The sequence below is a fragment of the Pan paniscus genome, chromosome X, assembly GCF_029289425.2.
Source record: "Pan paniscus chromosome X, NHGRI_mPanPan1-v2.0_pri, whole genome shotgun sequence".
Taxonomy (NCBI): Eukaryota; Metazoa; Chordata; class Mammalia; order Primates; family Hominidae; genus Pan; species Pan paniscus.
The window spans coordinates 114,575,384-114,592,427 of NC_073272.2; the positions used below are offsets into that span (position 1 = coordinate 114,575,384).

Sequence of the window (17,044 nt, forward strand, 5' to 3'; positions counted from 1 at the left end):
TCTGACGGTAGTTTTTTTGGCTGTGCAGAAGCTCTTTAATTAGATCCCATTTGTCAATTTTGGCTTTCGTTGCCATTGCTTTTGGTGTTTTAGTCATGAAGTCCTTGCCCATGCCTATGTCCTGAATGGTACTGCCTAGGTTTTCTTCTAGGGTTTTTACAGTTTTAGGTCTAACATTTAAGTCTTTAATCCATCTTGAATTAATTTTTGTATAAGGTGTAAGGAAGAGATCCAGTTTCAGCTTTCTACATATGGCTAGCCAGTTTTCCCAGCACCATTTATTAAATAGGGAATCCTTTCCCCATTTCTTGTTGTTGTCAGGTTTGTCAAAGATCAGATGGTTGTCGATGTGTGGTATTATTTCTCAGGGCTCTGTTCTGTTCCATTGGTCTATTTAATGGTCCCCTTTACATACGCAGCATTATCTTCCATAACCCTTGGAAAAATAGATAACCAACCTGATATCTCAACCACAACCCTTGGAAAAATAGATAACCAACCTGATATCTCAGCCAAAAACTGGGAAGTGAGCTATATTAGGGATAATAAATACAAAACGTATTCTTCCTCCACTGTCTCTCCTATGGCAACTATCACTAATCTAGCAGCATGTTCTTTCCAGGTGATCTCACACAGAATCTCAATATGCCTTCAACCCAGTGTGCCAGAGAGCCACTGAATGAAATTGGCACGTGTGAAAAAATCCTATTTATCAGGCAAGACAATCACTGAAGTCACTTATTTTTGGTTTTAATCTATGTCAATGAAACAGTGATACTTGAGTGAATATGCTAATATTTACTAAGTGGTTACTCTGTGGCAAGTGTAATTCTAAGTACTTTTATTATTAAATAATTTAATAGTTATGAGCAGACCAGATTCTGCTTGCTCAAACGCCTTACTCCACTTCCTTGGCAACCACATCCAACAAACCCGATATGGCTGGGATTGAGAAATTTGGTAAGTCAAAATTGAAGAAGACAAAAAACACAAGAAAAAAATCCACTGCCTTCCAAAGAAATGACCAAACAGGAGAAGCAAGCAGACAAATCATAATGAGGTATACATCATGAAAACGAACTGTACATTGCACAAGCATTGCCTTCATATTTTACTTCTTTTGGCTGATTGACTTTGCAAGATGCAAAGAGGTTGGATCAAGTTTAAACGACTGTGCTGCTCCTCTCACATCAAAGAATCAAGAGCTACTGAAAATGAAGACCGCTCTTGCCTCTCCCATCTGCCTGGCTGGCAGATAAGGAAAAGAATTTGAATGTTGGTGAAGGAAGAAGCAGGGTGGAATGACAGTGAAAGCTAGAGTAAAACCAAGCTGGCCCAAGGTGTCCTGCAAGCTATAAAATTCAGTTTAATCAGAGTATCAGTTTTTTTGTTCCAGTGATTTTATTTATCGGGATACACAATTTTTTAAATGTGCAAATACAAAGTTTCAAAATGTGCAGAAAAAGTTTGTGGCAACCCTGTATCAAGCAAGTCTATAGGTGCCATTTTTCCAATAGCACGTACTCACTTCATGTCCATCAAATTTTGAGAATTCTCACAATATTTCAAACTTTTTCATTATTATCATGTCTGTTATGGTGATCTGTGATACTGATCTTTGATGTTACTATTGTAATTTTTGAGGGGTGACTCAAACGACGCCCATATAAGAAAGCGAACTTAATCGATCAATGTTGCATGTGTTCTGACTGCTCCACTAACCAGTTGTTCCCTATCTCCTATTCCCTGACACACAATAATATTGTAATTAGGCCACCTAATAATCCCACAATGGCCTCTTTAAGTGTTCAAGTGAAAAGAAATAGTATGTCTTTCCCTTTAAATAAAAAGCTTGAAATGATTAAGCTTAGTGAGGAAGACATGTAGAAAGCAGAGATAGGGTGAAGCTAGGCCTCTTGCTCCAATTAACCAAGCTGTGAATGCAAATAAGTGTTGAAGAAAATTAAAAGTGCTACTCATTCCAGTGAACATACCAAAAATAAGAAAGTGAAACAGCCTTATTGCTGATATGGACAAAGTTTGAGTGGTCTGGATAGAATAGCAAACCAACCACAACATTCCCTTAAGACAAAGCCTAGTCCAGAGCAAGGCCCTCTCTTCAATCCTATGAAGTCAAGGTGAGGAAGCTGCAGAAGAAAAGCTGGAAGCTGTAGAGGTTGATTGGTTCATAAGATTGAAGGAAAGAAGCTGACTGCGTAACAAAAGTGCAAGGCGAAGTAGCAAGTGCTGATGTAGAAGCTGAAGAAAGTTACAGAGAAGATCTAGCTAGCTAAGACAATTGATGAAGGTGACTATGCTAAACAACAAATTTTCTATGTAGACAAAATAGCCTTCTATTGGACTGCTGTAGATAGAGAGAAGTCAATGCCTGCTTCAAAGCTTCAAAGAACAGGCTGACTCCTGTTAGGGGCTAATGCAGCTGCTGACTCTAAATTGAAGCCAATGTTTATTTAACCATTCCAAAACTCCTAGGTCCCTTAAGAATTATGCTAAATCTATTCTGCCTGTGCTTTATAAATAGACCTGCAAAGCCTGGATGACAGCACATCTGTTTACAGCATGCTTTACTGAATATGTTAAGCCCACTATCGAGCTCAGAAAAAAAGATTCCTTTCATAATATTACTGCTCATTTACAATGAGTCTAGTCAACCAAGAGTTCTGATGAAGATGTTCAAAGAGATCAATGTTTTCATGCACAACATCCATTCTGCAGTGCATGGATCAAGGAGTAATATCAACTTTCAAGTCTTACTATTTAAGTAATAACATATCATAAAGCTATTGGGGCCATAGATAGTGATTCTTCTGATGGGCCTGGGCAAAGCAAATTGAAAACCTCTGCAAATGATTCATCATTCTAGATGCCATTAAGAACATTTATAATTCATGAGAGGAGGTCAAAATGTCAACATTAACGAGAGTTTGGAAGAAATTCATTCTGATCGTCATGGACGATTTTGAAGGGCTCAAGACATCAGTGGAGGAAATAACTGTAGATGTGGTGGAAACAGCAGGAGAACTAAAAGTAGAGTTTTTTTTCCTTTTCTTTTTTTTTTTTTTTTTTTTTTTGGAGACAGGGTCTCATATTGTCACCTGGCTGGAGTGCAGTGTCGTGATCTTGGGTCACTGCAGCCTTGACCTCCTGGGCTCTAAGAATCCTCCGGCCTCAGCCACCCCCGACCAAGTAGAGGGGACTACAGACATGTGCCACCATGACCAGCTAATTTTTTTGTATTTTTTGTAGAGACGGGGTTTTGCCATTGGCCCAAGCTGGTCTCAAACTCCTGAGCTCAAGGGATCCACCTACCTCAGCCTCCCAAAGTGCTAGGATTACAGGCATGAGCTGCCACGCCTGGCCTAGAAGTAGAGCTTAAAGTTGTGACTCAATTACTGTAATCTCATGATAAAACTTTAACAAATAAGGAGTTGCTTTTAATGGATGTGCAAAAAAGGTGGGGATTTTTAAGGTAGAATTTACTCCTGGTGAAGAAGCTGTGAACACTGTTGAAATGACAACAAATGATTTACAATGTGACATACCCTTATTTGATAAAGCAGTGGCAGGGTTTTAGAGGATTGATTCCAATTCTGAAAGAAGTTCTACCGTACGTAAAATGCTATCTAACAGCATCGCATGCTACAGAGAAATCTGTTGTGAAAGGAAAGTCCATTGATGTGGCAAACTAGAAATTGCCATATTCACCCAATTTTCAGCAACCACCATCAACATCTACACAAGACCTCCCACCAGTAAAAAGATTATGACTCACTGAAGGCTCAGATAATTGTGAGTAATTTTTAGCAATAAAGTATTTTTAATTAAGGTATATCATTTTTTCATACATAATACTATTACACACTTAGATTATAGAACAATGTAAACATAACTTTTATGCACTGGGAAACCAAAAAATATTCATGTGACTTGCTTTATTGATATATATTCATGTGACTTGCTTTATTGAATAGATATTTGCTTTAATGGCATTGTCTGGAATCAAACCCACAATATCTCTTAAGTATGCCTGTACTGTTACACTCATTTATAAAGTTTTAAAAAACAAACTTAATTAAGGTTACATGACTTGACAAAGTCACATAGTTAATAGGTATCCAAGTAAGGACTGGAACCCAAGTGGTTTGATTCTATAAGCCCGGGCACTGTGCCATAAAATCATCTCTTGATATCTGCAAGGGATTGGTTCCAAGACCCCTACCCCCGCCTCACCCATGCCAAAATTCACAGATATTCAAGTCCCTTCCCTTATATAAAATGGCACAGTATTTGCATATAACCTACTCACATCTTCCTGTATAGTTTAAATCATCTCCAGATTACTTATAATACTGAATACAATGTAAATGATATCCAAACAGTTGTTACACTATATTTTTTATTTGTATTATTTTTACCTTTTTTTTTTGCCTTTTTTCCCCACATATTTTCAATCAAGGTTGGCTGAATGCATGTGGAACCTGCAGATACAGAGGGACAACTATACTCCCATTTCTAAACACTAATTAATAGGAATTTGCCAGAGATAAAAGGGCTAACGGGCATTCTCAGAAGAAGAAAAGCAAAAAGAACTAAGAAAGCACAGCCTGTGTAGAAAACAAAGAGCAGTTTAATGAGGCTAGTGAGGAAAGTGAATTTTGGCAGGTAATGAAATATAGAAAAGGAAAGAAGGAATGGTCCACGAAGATTTTAAGAAATCCAAACTTTATCTTATTGGTAATGGGAAGCCAGTAAGAAGTTTTTTGGATGATTTACAGTTTTACAGATTTAAGAGAAAATTTACAGATTTACAGTTTTATTTAAGGGCATTTTCTCACATTGTCTGATAATTATTTTTTATTGATACATAATTGTACATATTTATCAGGTACTTGTGATATTTTGATACATGCATACAATGTGTAATCATCAAATCAGGGTAATCACCTCAAAGACATTTATCATTTCTTTGTGCTGGGAACATTATCAATCTTTTCTTCTAGCTATTTTAAAATATATAATAAATTAATATTAACTATAGTCAACCTATGGTGCTACTGAACACTAGAATAAAGAAATTTAAAGCCAGAGAATTATCCAACGGCTGAGAAAGGAGGACCATTAATCAGTTATCACAATTGCCTGGGCAAGAAAGTATGAGGGTTCCAAAAAGGGCAAGGGCAATAGAGATAGACATGAATTGCAGAAACGATGCATATATTAGGGCTGATAACCAATTAGGTGATGGGAATGAGGGCATCCAAACAATTAGAAACACAGATTTAGGGAACAGAAAAAAAGTTGTAGGATGTAAATTTAGACACAGCAGAATGTAAGAAACATCTAGAGTCATTAACACTCCAGAGAGAGCTTTTTAGAGTAATAAAATGAGGATCAGACCCTAAGAGCAAGCAGAAGAAAAGTTAGAGAAGGACATCAAAATGATAACAGGGAAGAAAAATGAGATAGAAACCAAGACAGGAGTATCAAGAAGGAAGATGTGGTCATCATTGTCGAACGCTACACTGGATTTTGCCATTAGTAGGTGCATGTTAAAATCTAGCGAGGGGCTATTTCAATGGAGAAATGGAAGCAAATGCCAGATTGCAGTGGGTTAAGGAATGATCAGAAACTGGAGAACTAGAAATAGAAAGTTTGGCCCTGGCCATGGTCAGGAGTTCAAGACCAGCCTAGCCAACAAAGTGAAACCCCGTCTCTACTAAAAATACAAAAATCAGCCGGGTGTGGTGGAGGGTGCCTATAATCCCAGCTACTCGGGAGGCTGAGGCAGGAGAATCACTTGAACCCGGCAGGCAGAGGTTGCAGTGAGCTGAGATCGCGCCATTGCACTCCAGCCTGGGTGACACAGCGAGGCTCCGTCTCAAAAGAAAAAAAAAAAAGAAAGTTTAGCCCTAAAAGAGAGCAAAGAGATAAGGCAACAGCTAAAAGGGCAGTCAGGGATAATGGTAGTGTCAGGGCTCAGAAAATACTACCCCAAGATATGGCACCTTCAAGGTCACTCTCTGACCTTCTCCAGGCCCCCCTTTCTTCAGCCCCCCTTCCTCTCCCTAAGGCAGGTAATAGAAACTAGAATTCCCCGTCTCACAAAGCAAGCCATACAATCTAGAAAGGTCACTCTCTGACCTCCTCCCTTCTCCCTTTAAGATGCATGTGACAGGTTTCCTGCAGCATACCGAAGGAGAAGGAATGTCATAGAGAGACACAGAAAAGATTCTCAACAAACAGGCCCAGTTTGTTACCATTAGATCATACCCTTTTTTGTTCAATCATGTGTCTCCACAACTATTCATTTCTTTCATCAGACTTAGCATGAACATACGGTTTTCCCTGGGTCTTTGGGTCTTCATTTCTGAAGGATCCTGTGTCACATAAAAACTTGAGTAAATTTTTATGCTTTTCTCTTGTTAATCCATCTTTTGTTATGGGGTGTCAGCTATCATTCTTGCAACGAGAAGGGAAAAGATATTACTTTTTCTTCCCTATAACAGAGGTTTGAGCATATTTATAAGGTGAAAGGTAAAGAGGCAGGAAAGACATAGAAGAATAAGAGGATAACTGAAATGCAAAGAAATACAAGATGATCTACTTAAGAACTTAGAAAATGGGAAATGTATTACTGTTACTCAACTGTAATTCTAATTTAAAATACTCATTATACATGAAAACTTAGAAAGATGCTAAGTTTGCATTACTGCACATATTTAAATGTCTTGAAACTCCAAACCTAATATATACATAGATTTGAAAATACTCTCTAATTCCAAGTTTTTACTAATTCAACTCGGCTATCCCCAACTAGTATTAATCTGAATTCTGAATTACTGAAGTTTTATTACATCTAAATTCAAATGTTACAATAAAGGCCTAGTTTAAAAACCAGAAAAACAGAAAGGTCAGTCCATCTCAGAAGCTTTTATATACATATACATATACATATACATATTTTTTGAGGCTAGTCAAGTGAAGCAGCAGGAGTGGAAAATAAACAAATGTGTAATTGTGAGCAATTCGTTGTAAACACCATTGAATTCGGACTAGCCTCAGAAGGTTGTAATAATTTCAAAAGAGAGACAATAACTTGTGCATAAACTCTGACTCAGAATAAATCAGGTTATTTTACAATCCCAGTGGCTTCTTTACTCCCGTATAAAACTAACAATGATCATAGAAAATGTGTCAAAATATTTTCCAGGGGGTTAACCTTTAAATAAAAAGTGTACTATATTTATGAAATCCATATGTATTTTATGAATTATGTTTTATCAAAATAGTAATGAGATACATTTGAAGACATATATGCCACTTAAATAAATCAAATAATATTTAAAACTAACTGGCTACAGATACTCTAATACTTTTTAACTGTTTTGTCTAGAAATCAATTATTAAATGCATTTAGAAATTCACCTGTGGCCAGGCACGGTGGCTCACACCTGTAATCTCAACACTTTGGGAGGCCTGGGCAGGCAGATCACGAGGTCAGGAGTTTGAGACCAGCCTAGACAATATGGTGAAACACGGTCTCTACTAAAAATACAAAAATTAGCCAGCTACCCACAGTAGCCAGCAGTGCAGGGAGAGAAAGCCTGTATACTTGGGGGAGGGAGAGCACAGGGACTGGGGGGCTTTACATTGAACTTAGTGCTGCCCTGCCACAGAGGGGAACAAAGTTGTGCTGTGCTCAACAAGCACCCAGGCATGGAGGGAGCATTTGGATCAGCCCTAACCAGATGGGAATCGCTCATGCCAGCAGCTTGAACTTAAGTTTCTCAGTAACCTCACCAATCGCAGGCCAAAGTACTCTGGGGTTCTAGGTAAACTTGAAAGGCAGTCTAGGGCACAAGGATTGCAATTTCTAGGCAACTCCTAGTGCTGTGCTAAGCTTAGAGCCAGTGTACTAGGGTGGCATGTGACTTAGGGAGACACCAGCAGGGGTGGCTAAGGGAGTGCTTGCACCACTCCTCCCCCAACCCCAGACAGTGCAGCTCGCAGCAATGAGAAAGAGACCCCTTCCTTTCACTTGAGGACAGGACAGGGAAGACTGAGGAGGACTTTGTCTTACCTCTTAGATACCAGCTCAGCCACAGTAGGATGGGGCACTGGCCAGAGTTGTGAGACCCCCATTCCAGGCCCTAGCTCCTGGATGACATTACTAGACATATACCCCTGGGCAAAAAGGGAACCCACTGCCTTGAAGGGAAGGACCCAGTCCTGCCAGGAGTCATCACCAGCTGACGAAAGAGCCCTTGGGCCCTGAATAACCAGCAGAAGTACCCAGGTAGTATGCTGTTGGCCTTGGGAGAGACTGAGATGTGCTGGCGTCCGGTAAGACTTAGCACAAAACCAGATGTTGTGGCTACATGGAGAGTCTCCTGTTTGAGAAAAGCAGAGGGAAAAACAAAGGGGAATTTGGCACCTTAGGAACCCACTCAGACACAGTGAGGTAAGCAACAAGCAGTCTCTTGGAGTTCAGGAATCTAGGCCTCGACTCTTGGGCAGCATTTCTGGACCTGCCCCAAGCCAGAATTCAGGGTGAGTCCCAGGACTGGCAGCATTCACCACAAGCTGATTGAAGAGCCCTTGGGCTTTAACAGAACATGAGCAGCGGGCTAGCAGAACCTCCCATGGGCCAGTGGTGGTGGTGGCCACTGAGAGAGGTTCCTCTACCTGTGGAAAGGGGAAAGAAGAGTGGCAAGGACTTTGTATTGTGGTGTGAGTGCCATCTTGGCCGCAGTAGAATAAAACAACAATAATAACACTAAATGTAAATGAACTAAACTATTAAAATAAAAAGACATAGAATGGCTGAATAGATGAAAAAATAAGACACAATGACCTGCTACCTACAAGAAACACACTTGAGGCCAGGCGTGGTAGCTCATGCCTGTAATTCCAGCACTTTTGGAGGCCGAGAGGGGTGGATCACGAGGTCAGGAGATCGAGACCATCCTGGCTAACACGGTGAAACCCCGTCTCTACTAAAAATACAAAAAAAAAAAAATTAGCCAGGCATAGTGGCGGGTGCCTGTAGTCCCAGCTACTCTGGAGGCTGAGGCGGGAGAATGGCGTGAACCTTGGGGATGGAGCTTGCAGTGAGCCGAGATCGCGCCACTGGGTGACAGAGCAAGACTCCGTCTCAAAAAAAAAAAAAAAAAAAAAAGAAAGCTTATTTTGCCAAGGTTGAGGATAGTGCCTGTGTCACAGACTCAGGCAGTCCTGATGACCTGTGCCCAAGGTGGTCAGAGCACAGCTTTGGTTTTAAACATTTTAGGGAGACACAAGACATCAGTCAACATATGTAAGACAAACAATATTTCAGTCCAGAAAGGCAGGAAAACTGGAAGCGGCCAGGGGACTTCCAGGTCATAGGTAGGTAAGAGACAAATGGCTGCATTCTCTTAAGTTTCTGATTAGCCTCTCCAAAGGAGGCAATCAGATATGCATTTATCTCAGTGAGCAGAGTGGTGACTTTGAATAGAATTGCAGGCAGGTTTCCCCTAAGCAGTTCCCAGCTTGACCTTTCCCTTTAGCTTAGCAATGTTGGGGTGAGGCTGAGGGGGGTGGATCACTTGAGGTCAGGAGTTCAAGACCAGCCTGGCCAACATGGTGAAACCCCATCTCTACTAAAAATACAAAAAATAAAAAATTAGCTGGGCATGGTGGTACATGCCTGTAGTCCCAGCTACGCAGGAGGCTGAGGCAGGAAAATTGCTTGAACCCAAGAGGCAGAGGCTGCAGTGAGCCGAGATCATGCCATTTCACTCCAGCCTGGGTGACAGAGGAAGACTCCACCAAAAAAAAAAAAAAAAAGAAAGAAAGAAAAAGAAAAAAGAAAAAAAAAAAGAAACACAGTTCACTTACGAAGATACACATAGACTGAGAATAAAGGGATGAAGAAGATATTCCATGCCAATGGAAACCAAAAAAGAGCAGGTGTAGCTATACTTATATCAGACAAAATGGATTTCAAGATAAAAATGAACAAGAGACAAAGAAAGTCATTATATAATGAAAAAGGGGTAAACTTAGTCAGAGGATATAGTGATTTGTAAGTATATATGCACCCAATACTGGAGCACTCAGATATATAAAGCAAATATTATTGGAGCTCAAGAGAGAGATAGATCTCAATACAGTAATAGCTGGAGACTTCAACACCCCACTTTCAGCACTGGACAGATCTCCCAGACAGAAAATCATCAAAGAACAATTGGACTTAATCTGCACTATAGACCAAATGGACCCAACAGATATTTACTGAACATTTCATCCAGTGGCTACAGAATATATGTTCTTCTCCTCAGCACATGGATCATTCTCAAGGATAGACCATATGTTAGGTCACAAAATAAGTCTTAAAACAGTCAAACAACAAAGAAGTTGCTGAGATAACATGAAGCAACTTCTCTGACCACAATGAAATAAAACTAGAAATCAATAAGAAGAAGAATTTTTAAAACTATACAAACAAATGGAAATTAAACAATATGCTCCTGAATGACCAGTGGGTCAACGAAGAAATTAAGAAGGAAATCGAAAAATTTCTTGAAACAAATGATAATACAAATACAACATAGCAAAACATATGGGATACAGCAAAAACAGTATTAACAGGAAAATTTCCAGCTATAAGTGCTTACATCAAAAGAGAAGAAAAACCTCAAACAAATAACATAATGATTCATCTTAAAGAACCAGAAAAGGAAGAGCAAACCAAATCCAAAGTTAGTATAAGAAAAGAAACAGCCCAGGTGTCATGGCTCACACCTGTAATCCCAACACTTTGGGAGCGTGAGGTGGGCAGATCGCTTGAGCCAAGGAGCTCAAGACCAGCCTGGGCAACATGGCAAAACCCCATCTCTACAAAAAATACAAAAATTAGCTGGGTGTGGTGGTGCCTGTAGTCCCAGCTACTTGGAAGGCTGAAAGGTGAAAGGATCGCTTGACCCTGGGAGGTCAAGGCTGCAGTGAGCCATGACACCACTGCACCTCAGCCTGGGAGAAAGAGTGAGACTCTGGTTTAAACAAATAAACAAACAAAAACAAAAGAAATAATAAAGATCAGAGCAGAAATAAATAAATTTGAAATGAAGAAAACAAAATACAAAAGATCAATGAAACAAAAATATGGTTTATTGAGAAGATAAACAAAATTGACAAACCTTTAGTCAGATTAAGATAAAAAGGGGAGAAGACCCAAATAAAATCAGAGATGAAAAAGGAGACATTACAACTGATACCACAGAAATTCGAAGGGCCACTACTAGCTACTATGAACAACTATGTGCCGATAAATTGGAAACTCTAGAGGAGATGGACAAATTCCTAGACACGTAAAACCTACCAAAATTGGATCATGAAGAAATCCAAAATGTGAACAGGCCAATAACAAGTAATGAGATCAAATTTGTAATAAATAGTCTCCCAGTAAAGAAATGCCTGGGACCTGAGGGCTTCACTGCTGAATTCTACCAAAAACTTAAAGAAAACCTAATACCAATCCTACTCAAAGTATTCAAAAAATTGAAGAGGAGGGAATACTGGCAAACTGATTCTACAAGGCCAGTATTAGCCTAATACTAAAACCAGACAAAGACACATCCAAAATAGAAAACTACAGGCCAAAATCTCGGATAAATATGGATGCAAAAATCTTCAATAGAATACTAGCAAACCAAATTCAACAATATATTTAAAAGGTCATTCATCATGACCAAGTGGGATTTATTCCAGGGATGCAAGCATGGTTCAACATATGCAAATCAATTGTTGTGATACATCATATCAACAGAATAAAGGACAAAAATCATATGACCATTCCAATTGATGCCGGACAAGCATTTGCTAAAATCCAACATTCCTTCATGATAAAAACCCTCTGATATGGTTTGCTTGTGTCCCCACCAAAACCTCATCTTGAATTGTAACTCACACGATTCACAAGTGTCATGGGAGATACCAGTGGGAGGTAACTAAATCATGGGGGCAGGTTTTTCCCGTGTTGTTCTCATGATAGTGAATAAGTCTCATGAGACCTGATGATTTTAAAAACAGGAGTTTCCCTGCACAAGCTCTCTGCTCTTGTCTGCCACCATGTAAGACGTGCCTTTCACCTTCCACCATGATTGTGAGGCCTCCTCAGCCATGTGGAACTGTCAGTCCAATAAACCTCTTTCTTTTGTAAATTGACCAGTCTCGGGTATGTCTTTATCAGCAGCATAAAAATAGACTAATACACTCTCAAAAAATGGGGTATAGAAGAAATATATCTCAACATAATAAAAGCCAAAACTCATAGCCTTTCCCCTAAGATCTAAAAGATGACAGGGATGCACATTGTCACCACTGTTATTCAACACAATACTAGGAGTCCCACCTAGAGCAATCAGACAAGAGAAAGAAATAAAGGGCATCCAAATTGGAAAAGAAGAAGTCAAATTATCCTTGTCTGCAGATGATATAATCTTGTATTTGGAAAAACCTAGACTCCACCAAAAAAAAAAAAATAGAACTGACAAATTCTGTAAAGTTGCAGGATACAAAATCAACATACAAAAGTCAGTAGGATTTCTATATGCCAACAGTGAACAATCTAAAAAAGAAATTTTAAAAATAATCCCATTTACAATACTCACAAACAAAATTAAACACCTAGAAATTAACCAAAGAAGTAAAAGATCTCTACAATGAAAACTATAAAATACTGCTGGAAGAAATTGAAAAGGACACACAAATATGGAAAGATATTCCACATTCATGGATTGGAAGAAACAATATTGTTAAAATGTCCATACTACTCAGAGCAATCTATAGATTCAATGCAATCCCTATCAAAATACCAATGGCATTCATCACAGAAATAGAAAAATCAAGCCTAAGATTTAGATGAAACCACAAAAGACCAAGAATGGCCAAAGCTATTCTGGGAATAAGGAACAAAACTGGAGGAATCACATTACATGACTTCAAATTATACTACAGACCTATGGTAACCAAAACATCATGGTACTTGCATAAAAACAGACACACAGACCAATGGAACAGAACAGAGAACCCAGAAACAACTTCACACACCTACAGTGAACTCAATTTCAACAAAGCTGCCAAGAACATACACTGGGGAAAAGACAGTCTCTTCAGTAAATGAGGCTGGGAAAACTGGATATCCATATGCAGAAGAATGAAACTAGGCCCCTATCTCTTGTTGTACACAAAAATCAAATCAAAATGGATTAAGGACTTAAATATAAGACTTCAATCTATAAAACTGCTATAAGAAAACATGGGGGAAAATCTCCAGGACACAGGTCTGGGCAAAAATTTCCTGAGCTACCCCATAAGCGCAGGCAACCAAAGCAAACATGGAGAAATGGGATCACATCAAGTTAAAAAGCTTCTGCACAGCAAAGGAAACAAGAAAGTGAAGAGACAACCCACGGAATAGGAGGAAATATCTGCAAACTACCCATATGACAAGGAATTAATAACCAGAATTTAAGGAGCTCAAGCGACTCTTTAGGAAAGTATCTAATAATTAGATTAAAACATGGGTAAAAGATGTGAATAGACATTTCTGAAAAGAAGACATACAGATGGCAAACTGGCATACGAAAAGGTGCTCAACATCATTGATCATCAGAGAAATGCAAATCAAAACTACAATGATGTATCATCTTACCCCAGTTAAAGTGGCTTATATCCAAAAGACAGGCAATAACATACTGGTGAGGATGTGGAGAAAAGGGAACCCTCGTACACTGTTGGTGGGAATGTAAATTAGTACGAACAATATGGAGAACAGTTTGGAGGCTCCTCAAAAAACTAAAAATACAGCTACCATACAATCCAGCAATCCTACTGCTGGGTATATACCCCAAATAAAGGAAATCAGTATATCAAAGAGATATCTGCACTTCCATATTTATTGCAAAACTATTCACAATAGCCAAGATTTGGAAGCAACCTAAGTGTCCATCAATAGAAGAACAGATAAAGAAAATGTGGTACACATACACAATGGAGTACTATTCAGCCATAAAGAAGGAGAGTCTGTCATTTGCAACATGGATTGAAATGCAGGTCATTATGGTAAGTGAAATAAGCCAGGCACAGAAAGACAAACACCACATGTTCTCACTTATTTGTAGGATGTAAAAACAATTGAACTCATAAAGATAGAGAGTAGAAGGATGGTTACCAGAGGCTAGGGAAGGGTAGTGGGGGAGTAGAGGGTAGGTGAAGATGGATAATGGGCATAAAAAATAGAATAAATAAGACCTAGTATTTGATAGCGCAATGGGGTGACTATAGTCAATAATAATTTAATTGTACATCTCAAAATAACTAAGAGTATAATTTGATCATAACACAAATGATAAATGTTTGAAGGAATAGATACCCCATTCCCCATAATGTGATTATTGAACATTGTATGCCTTTCAAAATATCTCATGTATCCCATAAATATATATACCTAATATGAACCCCAAAAATTAAAAATTTAAAATAAAAAAAGATGTTTAATAAAATACTTCCTGGCATCATGAATTTCCCTGAAATACAGTGATTTTATTTTGGCTATAAGAACACTAAATTTTATATACTAGAATAATAATCTATACGATAGCGGCCTGGGAATCTAAAAGAGTCGATGTAACTTTCCTACCATGATTTACTTACTAACTTAACCTGACCCAATTTGTGTTCTTGCTCACATAATCTAGCCAATATGTTGAAACAGTTTTACCTAGTTTCAGGGACTTACCTGAAAAAAATACTGTCCAAAATTAGCCTTCAAAACTAAGAAGAAATAGAGTTGGATTTCTTACATACATACACACACACACACACACACACACACACATTCAATAAATACACTGAATAACCATGACAAATAATTTACCATGGGACAGAAACAAAGAAATCCTGTGCCTCAGTCATTTATACGTATTAAGATAAAGTTGCACAAAAGTTCTGTACATTTCGTAACATAGCAAAACCTAAAAGAGCCACCATTGAACAAACTCAGTGATAATCTGATATAAACCTCAAGTGTAGTGTATTTTACTGTTTAATGAACTATAAATCCAGATTAGCTTTAATAATACAACCTACCAATAGCACTTTCAATTATCAGGAGATAGGTGATTAAGAGAAATTTCCTCTTAGAAGCTGCTAATGTTTTAGTCATGAAAATAGTGACAATTCTGAATAATAGTGTTGATTTAATTTAGGAAACTGTATGTCAGTTTTATATTTTCTTGACATCTTAGGGAAAAAAAACTAGTGACATACTCATTTTACTATGTCCTAATACTGACATCTTCTGACAATTTAGGAGAACTACACATCTCCTTAAAACACTTCCCAGTGACTGAAGCTTATCTTTGCACCTAATTTATTAAGGAAAAAAATTAACATTTGTTGAATGATGATTATGTAATGAGCACTTCAAATATTATATCATTTGATCTCTTTTAATAACTTTATAACATAACTAATATTATAGAAGATGTTTATTTTATAAAAAATAAAATACCAATAAATGATGCTATGAAACCAAAGAATTATGTTTTTAAAATGCTCAGTTTTTAAAATACACATTTTTAAAATGTGGCCTCTATTAAGACATCTTGAGAAGTCCACTCAAGTTACTGTAAAACGTTTTTTAAACACTAAAAGTGGGCCAAAAATGTCAGTAATCTCAGCACTTTGAGGGGGCCTAGATGGGAGGATCTCTTGAAGCCAGGAATTTGAGACCAGCCTGGGCAACATAGTAAGATCTCACCTCTACAAAAAATTTTAAAATTTGTAGGGCACTGGGGGACATACCTGTAGTTCTAGCTACTGGGGAGGCTGAAGCAAGAGGATCACATGAGCCCAGAGGATGGCCTGAGCCCAGGCATTTGAGGCTGCTGTGTGCTATGATCATGCTATTGCACTGCAGTCTGGGCAATAGAGAGAGACTCTGTCTCTTAAAAAAAAAATTAAAAACCAGTAAAACTGTGTTTGTTTGAAAGTGTTTGCTGATATGATATTAAGCTATACACAGTAGATAAAGAGGCAGCCTAGCATAGGCTTTGGGTTCAAATCTCAACTCTGCCACTTATTACTAAGTGAACTGAAGAATACTACTTTGCATCTCTGTGCCTTAATTTCATCATCTGTAAAACAGAAATAGTCATAATTGTACTTACCTCATAAGGTTGTTACGAGGATTAAATGAGTTGATCTTTGTGAAGTCTTAGGACAGTGCCTGGCACTTAATAAGTGCTATGTAAGTTTTTTGACAAATAGTCAGAATTGGTATTGTTACTATGATAAAGGAGAACTGGTTTTGTTATACTACGATATTGGTAGTATACTAAGAATTTGTATTGTTATACTACAATAAAGGAGAGCAAATAAATATTAAATTTCTTTTATTATATGAAATACTACTAAAATTTCCCCCATACCATCAGTCATTCACTAAGTTTTATCTACAAGCAAATTTTATTCAGTGCTTTTTTCAAGGTCCAATGAACTAAAAAGGGAAACTTTAAAATAATGCTGGAATGTAAACACAATTACAGATGTATAAAGGGTTAGGATAAATAAACTTTCACTATTATTGACCAGGGTTCTACTTAGAATGTCCTTCCCTTTTTCCTCATGTCTTTTGTTTCTTTGTTATCTCTTATATTGACCAGGAAATGTAAGACTCATTAAAAGGACTCAGTATTTATTTGGTGAAGGCTTAAATTTACCACAGATCCACTAAGACATATAACAGTTTTGTTTTAATCATATGATACTATTTCCAAATGTATGTTACACACCCATATATAGAAACAAACAAATGTGCATACAGACCTATTTCTACCAGAGAAAAACAGAGAATATAATCCTATTTATTAGTGATATAAACTTGAACCTACAATGCAGACTAGTACTATGTTTTCAGATGAAATTACTATTATCATCTAATAATAATTAGGCTTTGGGAAACATAAAACGTGTACAA

General features: G+C 37.9%; 1 protein-coding gene and 1 pseudogene across 2 annotated transcripts in view; one reads left to right on the forward strand and one right to left on the reverse strand.

Moving 5' to 3' along the window:
- The window catches only part of LRCH2 (leucine rich repeats and calponin homology domain containing 2), a 125,797-nt gene that overhangs the window by 23,601 nt on the left and 85,152 nt on the right, over window positions 1-17,044 (reverse strand). The window lies entirely within an intron of this gene.
- Window positions 610-12,643, forward strand: LOC112438336 (thymosin beta-4-like; annotated as a pseudogene).